Consider the following 22,715-nt stretch of genomic DNA (forward strand, 5'->3'; position numbering starts at 1 on the left):
CAAATTGATGAGCAATGGGATGACAGTGATGACAGTGATTAAATATATATATCTTCACCCTTTAAAGCTAATAGGTATGGGGATGGAGTGATAGCACAGCGGGTAAGGCATTTGCCTTGCACTCGGCCAACCTAGGTTCAAATCCCAGCATCCCATATGGTCCCCTGAGCACTGCCAGGAGTAATTCCTGAGTGCAGAGCCAGGAGTAACCCTGTGTATGGCCGGGTGTGACCCAAAAAGAAAAAAAAATAAAGCTATTAGGTACTCTGGGATTTACCATAACATTTTAATTGTGCAATCGATGGATAAAGAGTTAAGTTATTGGTCATGCTATAAAAATATTATAAAATAATTTATATAAAATATTTTATAAAATATTACACAACTATTGTAAAAATCAACCTTCTACATATCTCTACATGCAAATTTAGTTAGCCTCAATTTCCCAAATATAATTTGTGTTTATTCATGATGCAATTAAGTGGAGACTTTAAAGCTTTGGACACTCCAAAGACCACAGCACAGGCCATAAACAAGAGACTTCAGATGCAATAGGATCCAATATGTCTCTTACCACTGTTTGTAAGTACTGCTGTTAACAGAACACTTGTGTCTTTTTTGTACTCTATATGAGAAGGCCACTCTATGCTGTCTTAGAAAGGGGGAACTAAATATTTTGAAACAATATGGAAAAAGAGTTGAGTTAGCACTGGTCAAATGTCACAAAATTCATGCATCTACAAAGTATAAATTCAGGGGCTGAAGAGGCAGTACAGGATTATAATGTCTGACTTGAGTGTGGCAAACCTTGGTTCAATTCCTGAGATTGCATATCCCCTGAACACTTCCAGGAGTTACCATTAAGCACAGTGTTTGAATTAGCTCTTAAGCACCCCCGGATGAGGCCTCAAAGCACTCCCCAAATAATAAAGAGTGAAACCATATCTACATTTTTATGTTACTAGGGAATACCATGGCAGAAAGTAGAAAACAGTGATCTTCCATTGCTCTCTCTGCTCATTTTATTTTTATTTTTTTAATTTATTTTATTGAATCACCATGTGGAAAGTTACAAAGTTCTCAGGCTTATGTCTCACTTAAACAATACTCAAACACCCATCCCTTCACCCGTGCCCATATTCCACCACCAGAGACCCCAATCTACCTCCCAACCCCCCCAACCCCCATCCCTGCCTGCGTACTTGATAAATTTCACTTCATTTTCTCTTTACCTTGATTACATTCCATAATTCAACACAAAACTCACTATTGTTGGAGTTTTCCCCCAAGAAAGACAGCCCTACTGCCAATGAAGCATTTGATAATTAGTTTTCCACTGCTGAGACTGGAGAGATATGAAGTCCCACTGTTTCAAGTACGTAGAATTTTTTTCCCTTCCTTCCCGCGCCACCAAGTTCATGCCTGCTTAATAAATAGTCCTCATATTATGGCTGACACCACGCCGCCCGATGAGAAAAAAGGGTATTTCCCGTTCTCGGCCGGCGTGGGGCTATGGCCAGTCTAGAGACATGGCTGCAAGCAGTTTCTGGAACCAAAAGTAGTTCCTCCGGATTCTGGTTGATCTGCAGCAATGAGGCCGCACAAGAGTGTGGCCTCCCGGGTTGAATCTCGGCGGAGCATGCGCTGGTATCGGCCTGAGACTGCCCAAGTGTCCCGCTGTTCCAAGTACATAATATTTTTTTTATTAATTTAATAGTTTATTTTTAATTAGTGAGTCAACGTGAGGGTACAGTTACAGATTTATACATTTTTGTGCTCATGTTTCTCCCTTACAAAGTTTGATAACCCATCCCGTCACCAGTGCCCATTCTCCACCACCAGTAAACCCAACATCCCTCCCCTGTCTCCCCAGTCCTGTCTCCCCCCACCGCACACTGCCACTATGGCAGGGTATTCCCTTTTGTTCACTCTTTCTGATTAGGTGTTGTGGTTTGCAATAAAGGTGTAGAGTGGCCATTGTGTTCAGTCTCTAGTCTATATTGGGCCCGCATCATCTTTCCCCCACATGACCTCCAATCACATTTTACTTGGTGTTCCCTTCTCTGAGTTGCCCAGAATGAGAGACCAGCCTCCAAGCCATGGAGACAACCTCCTGGTACTTATTTCTACTATTCTTGGGTGTTAGTCTTATAGTCTGTTATTCTTATACTCCACAGATGAGTGCAATCTTCCTATGTCTGTCTCTCTCTTTCTGACTCATTTCACTTAGCATAATACTTTCCATGCTGATCCACTTATATGCAAACGTCATGACCTCATTCTTTCTAACAGCTGCATAGTATTGCATTGTATAGATTGAAGTACATAATAATTTTTTCACCCTCACATTTCCATGCCTCTAAGTTCGTGCCTGCTTAATAGACCTCATAATATGGTGGACGCCACACCGCATTTCTCCCAGAAAAGGGAAAAGAACTGAGAAAGGAAGATATTTCCTCTCCTCAGCCGGCGTGGGGCTATGGCTTAGTTCACAGTCTAGAGAAGTGGCTGCTACTTTGATTACCTTTAATATTTCAACAAAAAACTCAGTATTATTGTTTAGAGTTTCTCCCCACAGTCAGACCTGCTAAAAAGGAACCAATGTTCAGGGGCTATTCCTGGCACTACTCTTAGAAATTATTCCTGGTAAGGACCCCGAGGCAGGCTGTTTGACTCAGGGCGCCCAGGGTGGGGGGGTGAGACCCCTCCCCACCCAAAGAAATCCAGCCCTGGCAGCCAAAAACCTCCAGAACTCAATGACAGCATGCTCAAGGCCACTGTCCACATGCTTGGGCCGAGCCTCACCCACAAGTGGACCTATTCCTGAACCAAGTGACACTTCATAAGACACACCCTATGCATACTCTAAGAGTACTGCACCACATATGATGGGATCATGGGGTTCAAAGTAGTAGGCAACCAATATTCGAGGGAAATATATATGTGTGTGTATATAAAAGCACACAAGATTCAACCTTTAATAACATGTTAGTGATCTCTTGTGGAAGGTCTTAATGGCCCCTGTGGAAATAGAAAAATCTTCACACTCTTTCCTTTAAGGATATTTTAGTAGCATTTTCAGAGGTTTTTCATAACAAACAATACAAAATACATTATTTCAGTTCGCTTTGGGACAGGGATTGGGGTTCGGGATGGAAACATCCAAAATATGGTGGTAGAAATGTGTAATGATGGTGGGATTGGTGTTTGAACATTAAATGCAATCAAATATTGTGAAATACCTTATAAAATAAAAAAATTAAAAATAAAGAAAAAGAAATTACTCCTGGCAGTGCTAGGGAACCTTGGTCCACCGTGTACAAGGCAAGCACTCTACCCACTGTACAACCTCTCCAGGCCCTCCTAAGTGAGTTTTGAGAGAAAAAGATATTATAGGTATGAAATATCACTATATGTGTCTTCAAGAGAATATGACATTTCAAGAGTATGAGAACCACTTTGGTACATGCTTTCCGTCACAAGCCCTTACAAAGCCACCTCCCAACCTTCATGAATAAACCAAACCTTTCTTCAACTGTTCAGACTCCCAATCTAAGTATTATTCTTGCTACCTCTCTTTCCTGCACTCCCCACATTGAATACACCAGCATCAGGCCTTTTCAACTCTACTTCAAGACAACGCTCAAATGTGTTTACTTTTCTGAGGCTCTGTTGCTGCCACCTGGTGCAGGCCCTCATCACCTCTCACGCAAACCATTACAATAGCAAGGATTTCCATCCCCCAAATAACCTGCATGTTACCCACTGTAATATAATCCATTAATCCATTAGGAAGGTAGGTTATAGCATGACTTCCCTACTTAACAATCCCTGATGACTTCCAAGGCATAATGGATAAGATCCAGATGCCTTTTCCTGATTTGCAAAGTATCCTGTGAGTTGCCTCTGGACTTGACATCCACTTCTTTTATTCACCCTTGTCACTATGCCTCACCCATATTTGCTTTCTTTCAGTTTCTCTATCATCCCCAGGGGCTTTCCCAGTGTTTTCTTCTGGTAATACTCTCTGTACTTTGTACCCTGCTTTCCTGTTGTTTAAGAGTCACGTTAAGGGGCTGGAGCAATAGCACACTGGGTAGGGTGTTCGCCTTGCACACAGCCAACCTGGGTTTGATTCCCAACATACCATATGGTCCCCCGAGCACTTCCAGGAGTAATTCCTGAGTGCAGAGTCAGGAGTAACCCTGTGTATTGCTGGGTGTGACCCCCCCAAAAAAAAAGTCACTTTAAATGTCTCTATGGCTCCTCCCAGTAGAGGTGATTTCTCCACTTATAATCAGATTCCTTTATTTAATTCAGTCACTTAAAGTCAGTAATGTTAGGTAATATCAGGTAACACTCTGTACTATTAAGAAAAAATTAAAATACTGCTGCTGTCATACCCATATTACATTTTATCTTAAAAATATTGTTGATTCTGTAGTTTACAACACTGTTAATAATGAGTTTTCGTGGACATAATACCAACCACACCAGTTCACCAATACAACCCCCTCACCACCAAGAACGCCAGCACCCCTGACTTCTAACTTCTCTCCCAACTCAGTTGTGTGGGTCAGTTCTATTACATTTGGACCTTTGTTGCTACCTTGCTGCGTATCTTTAAATCTCACATAGGCAAGAGATCATTCTGTTTGTATCCATTTTTGACTGACTTCATTTACCCATGCTACATTTTCTAAGTGGTTTCCACATTATCAAATATTCCTCACTCACTTCTTTTTTCCTAAATGGCAGCTCCACATATACACAGGAATTCTCTGTAAAAGGTTCACTGAAACACCACTGTATGGCCCCGGCATGGTAAGGCAGCATTTATGTAGTTATTTAGTACCTGAAATCACCAGCACATGGAAAATATATTTTTCTTATAGTAATAATTATTTCATTAATTTAAGTGCTTTAATTTGCTAATAAGTGGGCTGAGGTCAGAAAGGGAACATCAGTCAACATCACAAAGAGTGTTGGAACACCTTATTTAGCATAATATCCCCCAAATAGCACTGTCCTCCCATTGTTCATCGATTTGCTCAAGCAGGCACCAGTAATATCTCCATTGTGAGATTTGTTGTTACTGGTTTTGGCATATCAAATATATCACGGGTAGCTTTCCAGGCTTTGCCTGGGGGCGGGATACTCTCTGTAGCTTGCCGGGCTCTCTGAGAGGGGCAGACAAATCAAAACCAGGTCAGCCGCATGTAAGGCAAATTTAATCTAGCCCAAAAATTAGTAAACTAAAATAAATAAATAAAGGTAAGGTAGCCAATGGTGACCATTTATTGCACTATGGGAAGTCTGGGGCATGCACTGAAAGCAGGTTACTATCTGCTAAGGTTGTACACTTGGTTGCAGGACCCACTGTGGCCCAACACAGCCCTGATGCACCACCCTCTCTGCCACCAGGCTCTGAATTCTCTTACAGCTTCCTGTGGGACCCCCAGAACCTACTGATGAGTGTGGAGCATGTGAAAATTAAAAAGCTCCACCAAATACCATTGAGCCCCAAGCAAGTGAAGAATCTTCCCTCGCTACCCCTCACGGGGCAGGATGCTAGTACACTGAGAGGACATTTGCCTTGTATGGTGCTGACTGGGATTGAAGCCAGCATTCCACAGGATCCTCTGTTAAAAAGAAGAAAAAAGAAAAAACGCCTCCCAATAGATACTTTTGATAAGGGAAAATGACCCTTTAACTCTGACTTGTAGTCTAAGGAATGAAAGGCAGCAACAACAGGCTCACCTGGGCATGGGGACATTCTCCACATGATCCCCTGCCCCCACCCGTGACCATCCTTGCAAAGGAACCTATATTGAGGTGGCCACACATGCCCCATTAGATTGGCAGAGAAACTGAGGGTCCCACTGACTCTGACACTTTCTCTTTGATTGTGAGCCTGAAGGAATAGCGAGTGGGGAGGCTGCTGGCCAGGCATCCCAACACCCCATGGGGTCCCTGAGCCCTGAACAGGGATCCCTGAGCGCAGAGCCAGGAGTCAGCCCTGCGCACCAATGGGTGTGGACATAAAACACATATAAGAATAATTTTATTTTTTATTTATTTATATTTTTTTGCTTTTGGGGTCACACCCGGCAATGCACAGAGGTCACTCCTGGCTCATGCACTCAGGAATTACTCCTGGCAGTGCTCGGGGGACCATATGGGATGCTGGGATTTGAACCTGGGTCGGCTGCGTGCAAGGCAAATGCCCTACCCGCTGTGCTATCACTCCAGCCCCCAAGAATGATTTTAAAAGAAAATACTTTTTCTTGTTCATTCCGTTGTTTTTTTTTGTTTCTGAAACTTTAGAAGCAACCTTTACTTTCTAAGCTCATTTTCTTCCCGAACCCCATGACCCAGCTTTTCCTCTTTTTGATTTTTGGGTGATCACTCCTGGCTGTGCTCGGGGAAACTTATGTGGTCATGGGGCTCAAACCCAGGTCCACTGCAGCCCCAAAATAGAAGAAACAATGACCCTCACTTCTATTGAGCATATTTTTTTTCTTTTTGGGTCACACCCAGGGGTTACTCCTGGCTCTGCACTCAGGAATTACTCCTGGCGGTGCTTGGGGATCATATGGGATGCTGGGAATCCAACCTGGGTCAACTGTGTGCAAGACAAATACCCTGCCCGCTGTGCTATTGCTCCAGCCCCTGAGCATGTACTCTTAAGCATGAGCTTAAGCTGTCCTTCCTCAAGTGATGACATTTACTAGAATTGTAGTATTGGGGAAGCTACATGAAAAAGGGGTCTAAGATTTGTCATTATTTTTAAGATTTCTCATTAATTGCCCTCTAAAGACACTTACAGGTATAAGGCCACTATGACACCATATTGACACACTCATTTCTAGGAATCTCATTCACAAGTTTCTGAATATACAAGTACCCTTTTCTGAAATTTATGCTTTTTTCTTTTATCATCCTACCCTTTCTTTACAGATGGTTGATCCTCACCATAATTTGCACTTCACAAGAAAATATTTGAGACACCATTTTCACAAACGTAGAAAAATGTTTTGGAATTCTTGTACTCCTTGAAATAAGATTATATGATTCAGAACTGCAAAGCTTTTCATGGGTACATGAACATATAAAAGATTTGAGAGATTCTTATAACCTCCTACCCCTCCCTTTGAAAGCAGTTTTTTATAATATGCCAATTTTCCTTAGGATTATGATTTCATATATATTAAGGGATACTTAGATGAGTCTTAGATAATTTATTGCTGGGAAAGATTCATAAAATTCCAAAGATATAAGAATATAATAGATTTCTTTCTAGACCATGCCAATGAAATAGAAGGATGTGGTTGTAAAAATAGTTTTCATTCTTCTCTCTACCCTACATCCATACTCTTTATAATGTGACTTTTCTGCTCCTTATGCTAAAAGGTTTCCTCTTTCTGTTGAATCTAGAATGGTCTAGAACATCGCAGAGTAGACCATGTACCAGTTGTGAACCTGTCACCGTCACTGTCACTGTCATCCCATTGCTCATTGATTAGCTCGAGCAGGCACCAGTAACGTCTCCATCATGAGACTTATTGTTACTGTTTTTGGCATATCAAATACGCCACGGGTAGCTTGCCAGGCTATGCCGTGTGGACGAGATACTCTCGGTAGCTTGCCTGGCTCTTCGAGAGGGGCAGAGGAACCAAACCTAGACATTAAAAAGTCTTCATGCTCTCTCTGCATCTGTGGAAGCTTTCTGACTCTTTGAGTGAGCCTGAGGTATTTCCTGATGATAAGAAAAAATTAGATTCTGTCAATCTCAGCACTCCAACCAGTAGCTAACCCATCACTAGACCTGTAATGGAGCCCACTCTCGACTTAGCCAGTCCCCACTAAACTACCAGCTGAGCACAGATAAATGTGCAAGAGCTGCCTAGAACAAGCTGCCTCCACAGAAGAATCATCCAGGGAACCATATACTTATGTGCATTAACAAATGGTCTTAAACCATTATATTTTGGTTTGTTATGTAGTCGTAAAATGACACACTCAAAAGATCAAACTTAGATTGCTCCCATAGACAAGAATATAGTTCTGGAAACCCTAGGACGATGACACAGTATAAACATATAACTGAAGGAAAGATGGAAAAGCACAGCAAATAAATTAGCATTATGAAGGCAGAAGTTAGGGCATATTCACATTTTATCCTTGATACTATGCAAGATGATGTACATGTAAAATTTTCTTATAAATGTTTTTGAGGACAAATGACTTGCTAACTTGTCAGTGTGCCTGAAAATAAACTGTACAAGGACCAATGTGTTATATATCAGTTTGGGGAAGATCATAAAAAGAAGCAGTTCTAATAACAAAGAGAGATGATACTGGTGGCAGATGGAAATTAATAGTTTTCCTGATATAGACTCATGTTTCTCTTGCTCTTGAGACATAACCAGGTATCCCTTTCAGCCTTTCCACCCCAGGATTAACATCTGTGAGAATGTAGCAATAAAAGAAGCCATAGAGAATGAATTCCTGAATTATTTTCACTGACATTCATGGATATATTTCCTTGGATGAGTCCAGTTCACAGGTGCACTGGCCACACACTAATTGAAAGAATTATTTTCTTAACATCAGTGTCATCTGCAAAGGCTTTTGTGAAGAGTATAATTGTTTCAACCAGCTGCTAGGAGCTGTTTTTATTAATTTTTTAGAAAATCAAACAATGCCGAAGTAAGGGGTGTTTATAATTATTTCCCCCGTTCCACATTCTTTAGGGGCAATAAATGAAAAATAACCTAGAGCTCTATGAAGCTAAGACCTTTGAAGACCAAAGAATTGGTTTCTGTAAACAGAAACAACAAAAGTATGTCCTCTTCCTCTCTTCATTTTATCAAACTCCACGATTCGTTGCATTGGGCACAGCATGTCTGAGGGCACCTGCTGGGAACCGTGGAGCCAGAGTCTGTACATGCACACTGCTGGTAAAGTTAATCCCAAATTTCCACTGTGTGTGCTCCCTTAAGTAGAATCTGTCTCAAGTTCCATGATTTTTGTTCTGTGGGTGGCTGCCAGATCCATCTCCAAGGAATTGACCCTAATAGCTAAAAAAATCTCCTTATAGAGTCAAATCTCTAATGCTTAAGAATTTCCAAATTTTCTCAAAGACAGTTTGTAAATCACTCAAAACCTAACTGTCACTACAGCAATATACTTCTGTTTTCTAATTATTTGCTTTAAAAATTGTTTAAAAAATTTTACTTTCTGATAGTGGCAAGTCACAAGAAAAGAAAAGAAAATACTAGGGAAGGGTGGGGTAGGGAAGGGAAGGGTAGGGAAGGGAAGGGAAGGGAAGGGAAGGGAAGGGAAGGGAAGGGAAGGGAAGGGAAGGGAAGGGAAGGGAAGGGAAGGGAGGGGAGGGGAGGGGAGGGGAGGAGAGGGGAGGGGAGGGGAGGGAAGGGAAGGGAGGGGAGGGGAGGGGAGGGAAGGGAAGGGGAGAGAAGGAAAAAGGACACCCTACTAAAAGGACTATTGAGAAAAATTAAGTTTGTCATTATTAATACAAGGGAAAGCAGAAGTGATTTTTAAAAGCATGAGAATTAAGGCTGAAAGTCATAAAGTATACTTTAAAATGATGAAATAAGATGTAAGTTATGATAAAATATTATTTTATAAAGCAGAAATATTTATAACCTTTGGAAACACTCACTTCAGGGTCAAAATACTTAGATTCTTTGAACAGCTTTTGCACACATATTGCTGAGATTACAGCATCATTACAAAATACAGCTAAAAATGCTAAGATAGTCCACAAGATGTAATGCAGTCATTCTGTAGAATGATTTTCTTACCTTTAACTTTTTCTCTTTCACATTAAAAATCAGCATCAAATTAAATGCAAATGTCTACAGAAATGAAACACTTGTGCTACAAATTTACACACACCAAATCAGAAAAAAAAGAAAGTTATAGTCCTCTAGCTGATTGTAAATCCCCAGACTTCCAAATGTGTACACTCAATGTACTAAAGAGCAACTTAACCTTACTTTGAGGGCTTTGACTTCTACAATTCTCAACATATGTTTATTCTTCAACCTAAAAATTGCATTTCCATTGGGTTTAATGCTTAGATGCCAGTCTCTGCAAGTACTTATGCTACTTGCTGAATATGAGTCTAGTATTTTTTAAAACTTACCTAGATCCTTTTAGATAACTAGAATGTCAGTAATCTTATTTAAGTGCAAAGCCAAATTGTAATGAGAATAATAATTGTTTTGAAAGTAAAATTTAAAAATATATTTACATATTCATAGTCACATAGGGGCAAACTCAGACACCAAAAGGTGAACAAAATCAATGGATTTTGCTACACTCAAATACCTTTCCCAAAGGCAGTCTTTACAGCTAAAATATTTTAGGTTCTTTGCTCAATTTTAATAGGTCAGAAAAGTCATCTTCCTTACTTTACAGTATCAACTGAGTTCCACATCATCCTTTCCCAGATGTTAGATATATTAGATAAAATGGGGGAATGGCATACATCCACTTTTTAACATTTCTTTGTAATTGCTTCACCTAATGTAGCTCTCAATCACTTCCGTCTTTACTGATCTTCCAAGACCAGAAACAGATGTGCAGTGTCATTGTATACTTGCCATCTAATGATTAAAAACAAGGGGATGGAATAGGGCAGGACAGGGTTGAAAGTCATCATGTAGGTATTGGATTTCCTTCTGTATATAGAAGAACTATGTGGAAAATTCACACATGGAAGAATTGGAGAATGAAGGCTGCCTTTTGCTGAAGTTGCTTATATTACAAAATAATGCAAAAACACTCTTAGTTCTCCCCATTCCTTTGCTATGTACTTTATACTTTAATATTTGGTAAGGCCCATAACCAAAGAGCCATTTTTTCATAAATGAATGAGGATGATTTTATACCCTCTACACACACACACACACACACACAAGAACAGTAAATGAAATTTACTCAAGAACGGGTTAACCTGAACATTACAGAATGTTTTAATCAGGACTTTAGATCTTCATTCTAAACTGTTCAATTACCTTGGAGAGAGGCACCCCCCCCCCCCCAGAAATGTCCTGCAGCAGCCAAAACCACAGGGAAGCTTGGACCTAATGGATTAGCAGCAGGTGATCCAGATGTGCACATCTGCTGCAACCTACCACATCTCCCCAGGCAATGCCTGTTCTGCAGCCTCTCACTGGGGACAGCCGGCACAATGGAGAGGCAGAAGAACAAGGTGAAATGACATTCCGAGGGTTTTTGAGTTATGATTCTTTGAAACCCCCAAGTGTTGTGAAGGGTCTTCAAAGGGGTTCTCAACTCCAGGATTTAGTGCTCTGGGCAGCCGCCCAGGTACCACAAAATTCCCATGTGTGCGTTGTCTCCTTTGTTACCCGTATGTGTACTCCCTCCCTGACGTCAAAGCCATGTTTGCTCAGCTTGTTGAAAATGTGTTCTTCGCTGGCCGCATTCTTGCCTTTTCTGAGGCAGTGAGGTTTCTGCAGAGCTGATGGCTCTGAAGCTGCTTTTTTCACAGAAAGAACAGGGAGGATAGTTGTGTCTGTGTTGAGCCATATGCCAACCAGACAGGACTTGTTTTCCTCAGAAACTTGGTTTATTTATTTTCTTTTGTCTCTCATCCAGCCAGCATTGTAGTGAAATGTCAATCTTTAGCTCTGGGAATGACTGATTCATATACTAGGCATCTGCTCCCACTTCATTGACCCCCTGGTAGAGAATTGGCTTGTGGATGTCCTAATCTTACTGTGCCTAGTAACTAGCTACCTCTCCTATAGCACGTGCATAATAAATGTAGGGTTAGAGGAAGATGGTCAGTTTGCTGCTTTTGTATGAGCAGTAGTCATCATCAGTGGTTTCTGACATCTAAAATATCTTTCGCCTTGCCAAATTTTTAATTGAATCATAGCACAGGAAGTCATAGAAAGCAATGATCTTGATTATTCAATGGACTTACTTTAGTTTGGGGAGTTATTTATAACCACTCTAAATTAGATGCCAAGACCTTCATTAACACTTTTATAGGTATGAGGAGAAGGTTAGCACCTAGAAAGAAAGATCTGTTATTTACTGATAGTCTGACTTGTTGCATGTGATTTATTGGTAATATCAGGAGCAAGACCATTCTATTTGTAACATGTCTATCATCCTATAGACTTTCGACACTCATTATCTGATATTATTTACTCATTCTCACTTCCAACTGGAAAAATAGGCCTAGAATACTTATATAACTTTCTCAGATTTACAGGACTAAATGCTAATGAAGTCAGAACTTAATTCATGCCAGAATGTCTCTAAAAGAATTATCCTATAATCAGAGTGCTGACAAAAATGCCTTTGGCATTATATACTTCACAAAATGATTTTACAACATCATAGATAACCTCAACTGATCTGGTGGTTTTCTGATTATGGATGTCAGATCAGAAGCAGATTGAACATAAAGCTTCTGATGATCCATTCATACTATAACTATTTCAACTCCACTTTGAAATAGTTTGATCCACTTTGATCCCAACCTCTAACTCTATTATTCCCCAACACTTATTTCCTATTACAACTGGACCTACTTACCTCAGGTACTTTGCAGAAACCCTTGGTTATGAAGACAAATAAATGAAGAGGCTCTTAGAGAAGGACTTATATTCTTATGACTTTAACCTTCACCTCCAAGATTGAGGCAAGAAAATGCACTTTTCAAAAGTATTCAAAATTGTGAATTTAACAAAATAGTATGCGCTACGCACTCATTACTTTTTTCCCTAGGCAAGCTGCTGCTAACTTATAGTTTATGGGATGATGAAAAATATGAATATATGTTTATTTTTTCAAGTTTTAGCTATTAGAACGTTTAATTAGATTAAAGGAAACCATTCCTTAACTTAAAAGTGGAATAAAAAAATAAAAAGAAGGAATATTTCCACAATAGCATTGAAAATACTGAGCGATAAACTAATAAACTGACTCCACAGATGCAAAAAAAATGGAGAACGTTATACTTATTTCTGAGATGGCATTGTAGGGCTTAAACTCCATACTGAAGAAGCAAAAGATGAAACTAAGTAACCAAATATTGACTAAAATAGTTATCAATATAGATAATAGAGTTCGGATTTTCTGATTTCAAGCTCATGATAGCTTCTAGAACATTCCATTTTAACAAATTTGTGTATAACGGCTGTTTTCTAAAAAAGTATTTGAAGTTCTAAGAATATTGCCAAATTTCTAACTCTGTAGTTAGGTAAGCAAGCATATAGTATAGGTTATGAATACAATAAGAAGAACTCCAAATTAAACTAAAATTACCCCAAATAATTGTATATTGTAAAAAAATGTTTTCGTTAGATCCATCTATAGAACTGTGCAAAGCATACACTTAATTGACCACAGAATTTAGAAACACTAGATAGATACTGTCCCCAGGGAAGCTTGTAGATTAACCGTTTAAAATAGTAAAATACGTAAGTTCAGAATAATTTAAAACTTTAAATATAGTTATTTAGTGTTCCATTTTACCCTATCCACTGTTTCCCATATTGAATAGAAGGATCTTATCAAGAGTCTGCTACTTAGAATTTTCACCATACTTTTGGAAGAATGAATGATGCCAAAAAGCTATGAAGCCAAAATATGGGCCAAAATAGCATTTACAGTTAAATGAAACAAAAAATGAAGGGTGAAAACTTTATTCAGTTCAGCTGTTAAGTCTTAATGCAAAGAAATAGCTTTCTGCAAATCTGTAATGGACACCAATTTAATCTCCTCTGTTATTAGCTTTTAAAACTCTTATCATGGTGTATTTTGGCAGTCAACCAAACTCAGGATGTTCAGCTTAGTAGTTTTAACCTAAATTTTTAGAGGTTCCCTTTCTCTATCATTCAAATCCCATAATTAAACCTCTTGGTGAACTGCTGATAACATTTTTAGAAGTTAAATTTTCCTTTGGATACAAAGGAAACATTCCTAGAGAATGACATAACACTGCCACTGGGCCAAAAGGAAAACATGTTGAGAAATATTTCTTTAAATGACAAAATATATTGTTTCAGGATAATATGCAGCAATGAGCTAGATCACTAACCGGACATTAGACTGCTGGGACAAAATCACATACTTCTGTAAATCAGACTAAATAAGCAGTCAATAGCCAGCATCTGTGAGAAGTGTCTCAACATTATCATACATAAACTTTATCATTACAATGGCAGAGTGAGAAATAGAATGTTAATTAAAAGGTTGCACACTTATATGTACTATTATAATTTCCTTCAGAGAAAAAGGAGCAGTTTCATTTTTATTACTAGATTGGAATATTGGATCAAATAAAAATACACTTATTTAACAAATATCTGTTGATGATCTACACAGCCCCTGGGACTATGTAAGGACTATGTAAGTAGTGATTTTATTGATGTTTTATAATTTGGGGACTTAGAAAAACATGAATTAGCAAAATAATGTGAAATTGTACTGTGATGAGAGCTATGGTGAGATAGCATGGTACACTTTTGTACTGTGTAAAAGCTGTGTACACTTTTGTCCTATGTAAACTTGGATAAATTGCTTACTTTATCTCCTAGTTTTATAATTTATTAATTTATTATTTCCTGAGAAGTGGTGGGGAACAGTTTAGTGATTCTTGGCTGACTAGTCTAGGGATTCGATGAGAGACCCAGAGGATGAAGTGTTAAGTCCTGCAGAAACAGAGATCTCACAGGCCACCTCAACAGTGCTCAGGGGCCTCCAAAACCATACCCAACAAAATTCTGGGGACCATGGAGTATTGGAGATCTAACTGGGGATGCCATTTGAAATGCAAGCTTTACCAGCTCTGTCTCTGCAGTCTCCATATCCTTATTCTTAAATAGAATTTTTGATGGTCCCTGCTGTTAAGGGTTGTTATGAAGACTATATGAAACAATACGAATAAGTGCTCATAACAATGCTTGTTATATAGTATCCACTCAATATATGCAACTACTACAACCTATAACACACTATTATTCTTCCTGCTATTAGTTTAGGAATTCAAGAAAATTTTTATTAAGAAATAAAAACTGTAACGGGTCAGGACAATTTAAATCTAACATATTAGAAATAAAGTGATAAGACTTTCAGATGAAAGCCCATCAGATACAAATATCTAAAAAAGGTATTTTATGAGCAAGGAGCAGGTGCTCTAAGAAGGCAGGCATGTCATGCTAAGATGTGCAAGGAAGCTGGAAAGACAGACAGTGCTGAATGTCTCTGGGGATGAATTTAGTTCCTCTCAAAGATTAATTGTGGAATTGTCAAACCACAAAAATGGACTTTACTTTTATTACATTTTATTTTTAAAATTATTTTATTGTACTTTAGGCAATTACAATAGTGTTAAATTTTATGGTATTTGTACACAAAATAACTACATCCCACCACGAACAAAGTGCCCATGTCTACGTCCCTATGTCTCTTTCAGTCTGTACTTCTACTCCAAACCCCTACCCGACAATGTTTGATAATTGATTTGTGCTATCATGCCAATGGTTTGCCATTGTTCAATACTGTTTATTCTCTCACTTTGTCTCCCTACATTACACAGATAAGAGAGGTAATCCATTATTTATCTTTTTCTCTCTGACTTATTTTGCTTAACATGATACCCTCCAAATACCACATACATTTAAGCAAACTGCATAAATTCATCTTTTCTTACAGCTGTGTAGAAATCCATTGTATATATATATATATATATATAAGACACCCTCTTGATTAATTCATCCATAGTTGGAAATTTGGGTATTTTTCATATCTTGGCTACTAAGAGGTGCAATAAACATAGATCTGCATATATACATTCTAATTAGTGGTTTTTAGGTCTTAGGAATTGATGCCAAGAAATGGAACCACTGGGTTGTATACGAGACCCATTCTTACTTTTCTGAGAAAGGTCAGTACTGCTTTCCATAGAGGCTGAACCAGATGACAATACAATCAACCAAGAATAAGGGATTCTTTTTTTTCTCTTTTTTTCTAAGGGATTCTTTTCTATCACTGAATACATAGTTTTTCCAGTCTTTTTGATATTTTCAACTCTCACCTGTGTGAGATATCTCACTGTTTTTCAACCATTCATGAAATTAAACATAAAGTGAATTAGAAACCTGAAGATTAGAACAGAACCCATAAAATTCATTTAGGAAAACATAAGTGGAACTCTCCAGGACATGAATCCAAGAGCATCTTCAATGATTTGATACCAGAGGCAACGATAACAAAAACAAAAATAAATTAATGAAACTACAACAGACTAAAACATCTTAGCATAGCACAAGGAACTCAAGCTGAAATCCACAACTGCTTCCAAAACAGGCAGAGGAAATAAATGACATTTCCCCCAAAGAAAGCACACAAATGAATCAGAGCATATGAAAAAGTTTTCAGCAACACTTATTATTAGAGAAATGTTAATCAAAATAATGAGATGTCATCTTATACCAGTGAGAATGGCATACACTAAAAAGACTAGCATTTCTTTTGAATATAGAAAAACAAATTTTAAAATGCTGTATAAAGCAAATACAGCATGCTATTATACCTATAGCTTCAGATGAACCATTTATTAATTGCATTTCCATCTTTCAATGTTCAACATTTATTGAATACATACTTTGGGTTAAGTAGGATTGAGTGCAAGAGACACAAAGGTAAATGAAACACCATAGCTGCCATGGTGAGGGAAACAGTAATTTGAACAAATAAGATAGCTCTTAGATTTAATAAAAAAAGCAACCAATTTCTACTAAGGACAGGATTATGATTTACTACACCTACTACACCTCTGGGAGAAACTGGCAAGCTTCTGAGAGTTTCCTGTCCACATGGAACAGCCTTGCAAGCTTCCCATGGTGTATTCATATGCTAAATCCAGTAACAAGCTGGATCTCATTCCCCTGACCCTGAAAGAGCCTCCAGTGTGACATCGTTGGGAGGGCCCAGTTGAGAGAGACTTCTAAGATCTCAGGGAAAGGAGGAATGGAGAGGTTACTGAGCCTGCTTGAGAAATTGACGATTAACGGGATTTAGTGATTCGTGATTCGTGACACCTACTATCTGTGTGGAGAACTGGCTCTCCATTAAGAGACTAAAAGACTTTAAGGATAAGAGAAGTGTGGGGTTGAGGAGAGAGAGAGAAACCCATCCCACCTTCATGAAGAGGAAAACCAGCATGACAATAGTGTGGGATCAGCAGGACAAGCGATGCAGAGAGAATTAACAAGAAATGAGCTTGGAGTAGTTCTGAGGATAATTTTTTTGTGTGACTATGTTCTTTGGCAAGCTAGAACTGAAAGTGGAGTAGTAGCCTTCCAATAGGATCACAGGGATCCTCCAATTTTCTGATTTTTGATCGGGGCAAAATTCCATTAACCACCAACATATATGGTGCTCTGGTGCCACTTATTTCTCAATTTTTGCCACCCAAGCTGCCACCTTCTGCTGTAAGACTGGTTGAATTACAAAAACAAGTTTTAAAAATTTCACTATAGTTTAGGTAAAATGGTTTCAATAGTGTTAATGATTATGGTTTGATGTACAAAGTTACCATATCCTGCCACTACCAAAGTGAGAATAGTTTTTGCTTTATTTTGTTTTGTTTTGTTTGGGGGCCACACCTATAATGTTCAGGGCTTATTCCTGGCTCTGCACCCAGGGATATCCCTGGCCAGGGATCAAACTTGGTCAGCCATGTCCAAAGCAAAATGCTTTACCAGCTGTAGTATGGCTCTAGTTCCCAAAGGGACAAATTTTTATCTTAGTGCTATTACTAACAGTGAGAAATGGAAAAACTGTAGATGGATTAACTAAATCATAGTACAAACCTTAAGGAAATGTTTACTTTTAGTCATGTCTTCATGAAATTTTCACCCAATAATGCTAACTGAACAAAAATTGGAAAAAATTCCAAGTGAGAAATTCAAATTGGGTTACAAAAATAGACTATGTAAAAGAAATACTGAAAAAATAAAACACCTGAATGATCCAGCATATTACCTCTAAATTTTGAGATTACAGATGATTTAATTGTGTTCTCTTTGCTTTAGGGAATTTTCCAAATTTTCTTCAAAAACATATGTGAATTTTTATTGATAGAATAGTACATGGTAATTGAATGTCCTATTTAATGAACATCATCAATAGTCATGATAATATGAAATAAAATAATCAGGAAACTTTGAACCACTGTCATATGAGCCTCTGGCAAACATTCAATAACATATAAGTGTCTATAGCACCCCAGAAGGCAACTGACTACTGACTACACTACACTATAAATGTTAGACTTACTTCTTTCCTTGAAACTTAGTGACTTCCTTGGCCTTTTATAAGAGACTCTCAAGTAAAATTAGTACAATGTGATAATTTAAATTAAAGTAAATGAAGTACCTGTAAAAATCCTAAGAAAGTATTGAGCCACACTATTCAATAAAGACTAAGAAAAAGTAGTTGCCTATGAATAAGTCTTGAGGCAAAATGCAAGAATGTCAATTAAGGAAGTTTCAGACTATAGAGCATAGAGTACATTTGCAACAAAAATGATTTACTTGGGGCTGGAGCGATGGCACAGCAGGTAGGGAGTTTGCCTTGCACGTGGCCAACCCGGGTTTGATTCCCAGCATCCCATATGGTCCCCTGAGCACTGCCAGAAGTAATTCCTGAGTACAGAGCTAGGATTAACCCCTGTAACATCACCAGGTGTGACCTAAAAACCAAAAACATAAAATTAAAAAAATGATTTACTTAGCCAAGAAATGATTCATGGGCATGTCTAAATCTCTAACCTATGACCCAATTATAACTTCAAGTACAACATCTAGCATTAAACTCTTCTGAATTTCTTATAAATTCAATTGTGAATGAATAGCTTTTATTAATTTTATAAAGGGAATTTTTTTGGGTAATAGAAAAAGAAAGTCCATCACAAAAGGAGAGGGGAAAAAAGAGTTGAGAGAGAAAGAGACAAGAAGGAAAATCAGGAGATGGAGGGGTAGAGGGGAGAAAGAATAAGGTAAAAGAAAAAAGTTTGAGAATAGACAATTGGGAAGATGAATAGCGAAAATTGAACAAATCTGAAAGCTTGAGAATTTCCCAAATTCACCTGAGATCAGGTCAACACAAGTTTGAGAAGTGAAAACCATCAACTTATACCTATACAATAAAATAGGCACTGGTCCTGAGAGGAGAAAAGTTCACCTATCCATTGTCTATTAAATGAATCCTTCCAACTCCCCTTTGGTAAAGCCAAAGCAGCCTTTCATGTCACTTTCCAGTATTCTTTCTGTCTCACTCAATATCACTGTATCACGGTCATCCCATTGCTCATCGATTTGTCTCATTCTACTCTTTAAAAATATACTCTTCTTGAATATAGAATGGTTACTTCCTTCTTAATCTTCAACAGTTCTATCTGTGAATCTTAGGAATAGTTAGTGATTCCCAAGAGAAAAATAGAAAAACCGCTTCTTGTAGGCAATCGCTTCTTCATTATAATGTAGAATCAACTGTTTACTAAGGTGAATTAATAGCCTAATCAGCTACCTCTTCCTTATTAGAAGGACTTGAGTGTACACTAAATGAAGTCATCTTACTGATTTCAATGCCAGTTCTAGCTTGTTGAATTTAATGAAGTATAAAACTTGAAAATGTGAAACACAGTGGGTAATATTTATATGAAATCTTCAAGAACTATGGTATTTTGCTAGAGTGGAAAACTATGGCATTTTGCCTAGATCAAGGAACCAACAGATTAGCACATTAACACTTTTAGGAAACATGCATACAATTTGCTTTGAATGTGCTCTTTGACTTCTAGAATGAATACATAATGATTTTCAAACTGTACTTCATATGACATTCCTTTAAAAATGCTAGTAGCTAAGAAGCTACACTAATCTTCATTATAGAACAAATATAAACTTCACTTTTGGAGAGGAAAAGTTCACTAGAAGACAAAAGTTCCCTAAAACTATATAAAATTCATTAAAAAAATAGTTCTTAGTTTTGGACTGGAGTGATAGCACAGTGGGTAGGGCGTTTGCCTTGCATGCAGCTGACCCTGGTTCGATTCCTCCGTCCCTCTCAGAGAGCATGGCAAGCTACTGAGAGTATCCTGTTTGCATGGCAGAGCCTGGCCAGCTACCTGTGGCATATTCCTTATGCCAAAAACAGTAACAACAAATCTCACAATGGAGACGTTACTGGTGCCTGCTCGAGCAAATTGATGAACAACAGGGCAACAGGGCGGCAGTGCTACAGTGCTACAGTGCTACAATCTGATTTTCAATTACATATTTTAAAATATGTCAAGAGTGAATCTAAATACAATATTTTTTATCAGGTCACAAATTCTCATGATAGTCCCATAAGTTATAAATTATTACTGTTCTCATTTTTGGAGACAAAGAAATGGTGATTTAAAGGGGTCTAAAAAAATCCAAAATCACTCATATGGAAACTGTAAAAACCTAAATTTGAACTGAAATTGTTTGACTCTAGAAAATGGTCTTAATTCACTGTGCCATACAGGCTTTATCGGGCTTTATATACTGACAGATTCTAATACTCAGTAAAGAGCCATAAATAAATAAACAATATAAATTGATAATAGTGTTCAAGGTTCAGCTTTGTTCTTCCCTTTTTAAGAGAGAAGAAAATATATTTACTACTTAATTAGGGTCAAGTCAAGCATATTAAAAAATTGCTAAATCCTGGGGAGTTGCAATTGAAAATATTAATCAATTACTAGAAGATTTAGTCCTTAATTTATATAAAAATTTATCAGAAATATTGCTTAAACTATTAAAATAATCACATTTTATTCTTCAAGGGTCTTCATCATAAGTTAAATACCAGCATGGAGTTGGAACATAAAAGATCCATAATATGTATTCCATTATGTCTTGGTCTTGAAGGAGGAGGAGGAGGTGGAGGAATAAAAAGAAGATATGAAGAAGGAGGGAGGAAAAGGGAGAATAATAGGAGAAGGAGAAAAAAGTGGAGAAGGATGGGAAAAGGAGAAGAGTAGAATAGGCAAGGTGGAGGAACACGAGATGATGATAGTTAATTGTAGGAAGGAAATAATACAGGCTAGAAATCAAAGAACAAAAAGTAGGCTTTCTCTCTAAGTCCGTGTTCTCCTTTAAATGCCAATTTACTTGATTGTGTCTATGTATTTTTCTTTAACTCTGGACTAGACTGTGTTCTCTCCCTAATACATACTTCCTCTCTTTCTTTCCCTCGTATCTAAGTAAGTTTTAATAAAAACTATTTTGCTTCACTTAAAAAAATGATTTAAAAAATGGCAGGAATGTAGACCACCTTACAGAGACCAAGCAGAGGAAGCAGTTCTAGCATCATACTAACCATTCAGCGTTCCTCTCCCTTATGTTGTGTTTACAGGTGGCTTATGTGAAGAGCTTCCCATACTACATACCCAATCACTCAGCGAAGTGCCTGGGAAATTTAGGGCTGATGAAACCTAATATGACCAAAGTCTGGGAATGAGCCCCTGCATGATTCTGACTTTAGGTCTCACCAGTCCCACATGAATGGGTCCCACTTGTTTTGCCCAGGATGAAAATTATTCCTGCTGTCCAATTAATTGGGGAACCACAGAATTCAGGCCAGAGTTAGGAATTGATATTTGCAGGAAAGAAAAGTCAGTCTTAACTCTTACCCAGGTCTTCTAAGAATGTCTCATTTCCTCACAGGAAAGAATTCCAGGAGAAGATGATTAGTGAAGTAAATTAGCTTAGTTTATTTACAGAGTATAAAAGAGACACAGAGAGACAGAGAGATAGAGAGACAGACAAACAGACAGACACAAACACACAGAGTGAGAGATTCAGGAAATCATGGAGGCAGGGGGAGGGTGGGAAAGGGGGGTATACCGGGGATATTGATGGTGGGGAATGTGTGCTGGTAGAGGGATGGGTGTTTGATCATTGTGTGATTGTAACCCAAACATGAAAGCTTGCAACTATCTCACAGTGGTTCAATTAAAAAGAAGAAGAATGTGAGCTTCTTCAGAGGGGAGGGAGAGCTACATACCTCAGGTGAACATGTGGGCCAGCTTCCCACTTGCCTTGTACAGATTTGTTATAGGTTTTCTCCTAGACTGCCCCCATGTTGAGCTTTGTACATAGATAAGAGTCTATTGCTATGGCTTTGCCAAGAAGAGCTTGGAACTCTAGGTAGCCTACCTTCATGTCTTTATCAAGCCCTTCGTTCTTGCTGGAGCTTCTCTCCAGAAGCGGTTTTACCCTTCTCTGGGCCTGGGCTGATGCCCAGTCTTATCAGACCTCAGTTCCTAGGTCCACAAAATGGGTCTTGTTTTAATACTTCAGCTACTTTAGGACTAGTAAAAGAGGAACTAAATTAAATGCATCTAGGTTTTGTTACCTCCCAAGCGTTCATTGCCAGGGTCCCTCCTTACTTACCTGCCTATTTCACTTCAAAAAGAAGGAAGGATTGATAATCAAAGTTCTGGCATCCAGAAATGACATGTATATAAGAACAACATTACTTCTAGAAAAGATCACAACACAAACATTTTTTCCCTCTGTACCTCTGGTATCCAGGTATTTCTAGAAAACATTTTTTGTTCGTAGACCAAATGCAAACCCAGATGAAGAAAATACACATCCAGA

The sequence above is a fragment of the Sorex araneus genome, chromosome 4 (assembly GCF_027595985.1).
Source record: "Sorex araneus isolate mSorAra2 chromosome 4, mSorAra2.pri, whole genome shotgun sequence".
In the NCBI taxonomy this organism is placed as follows: Eukaryota; Metazoa; Chordata; class Mammalia; order Eulipotyphla; family Soricidae; genus Sorex; species Sorex araneus.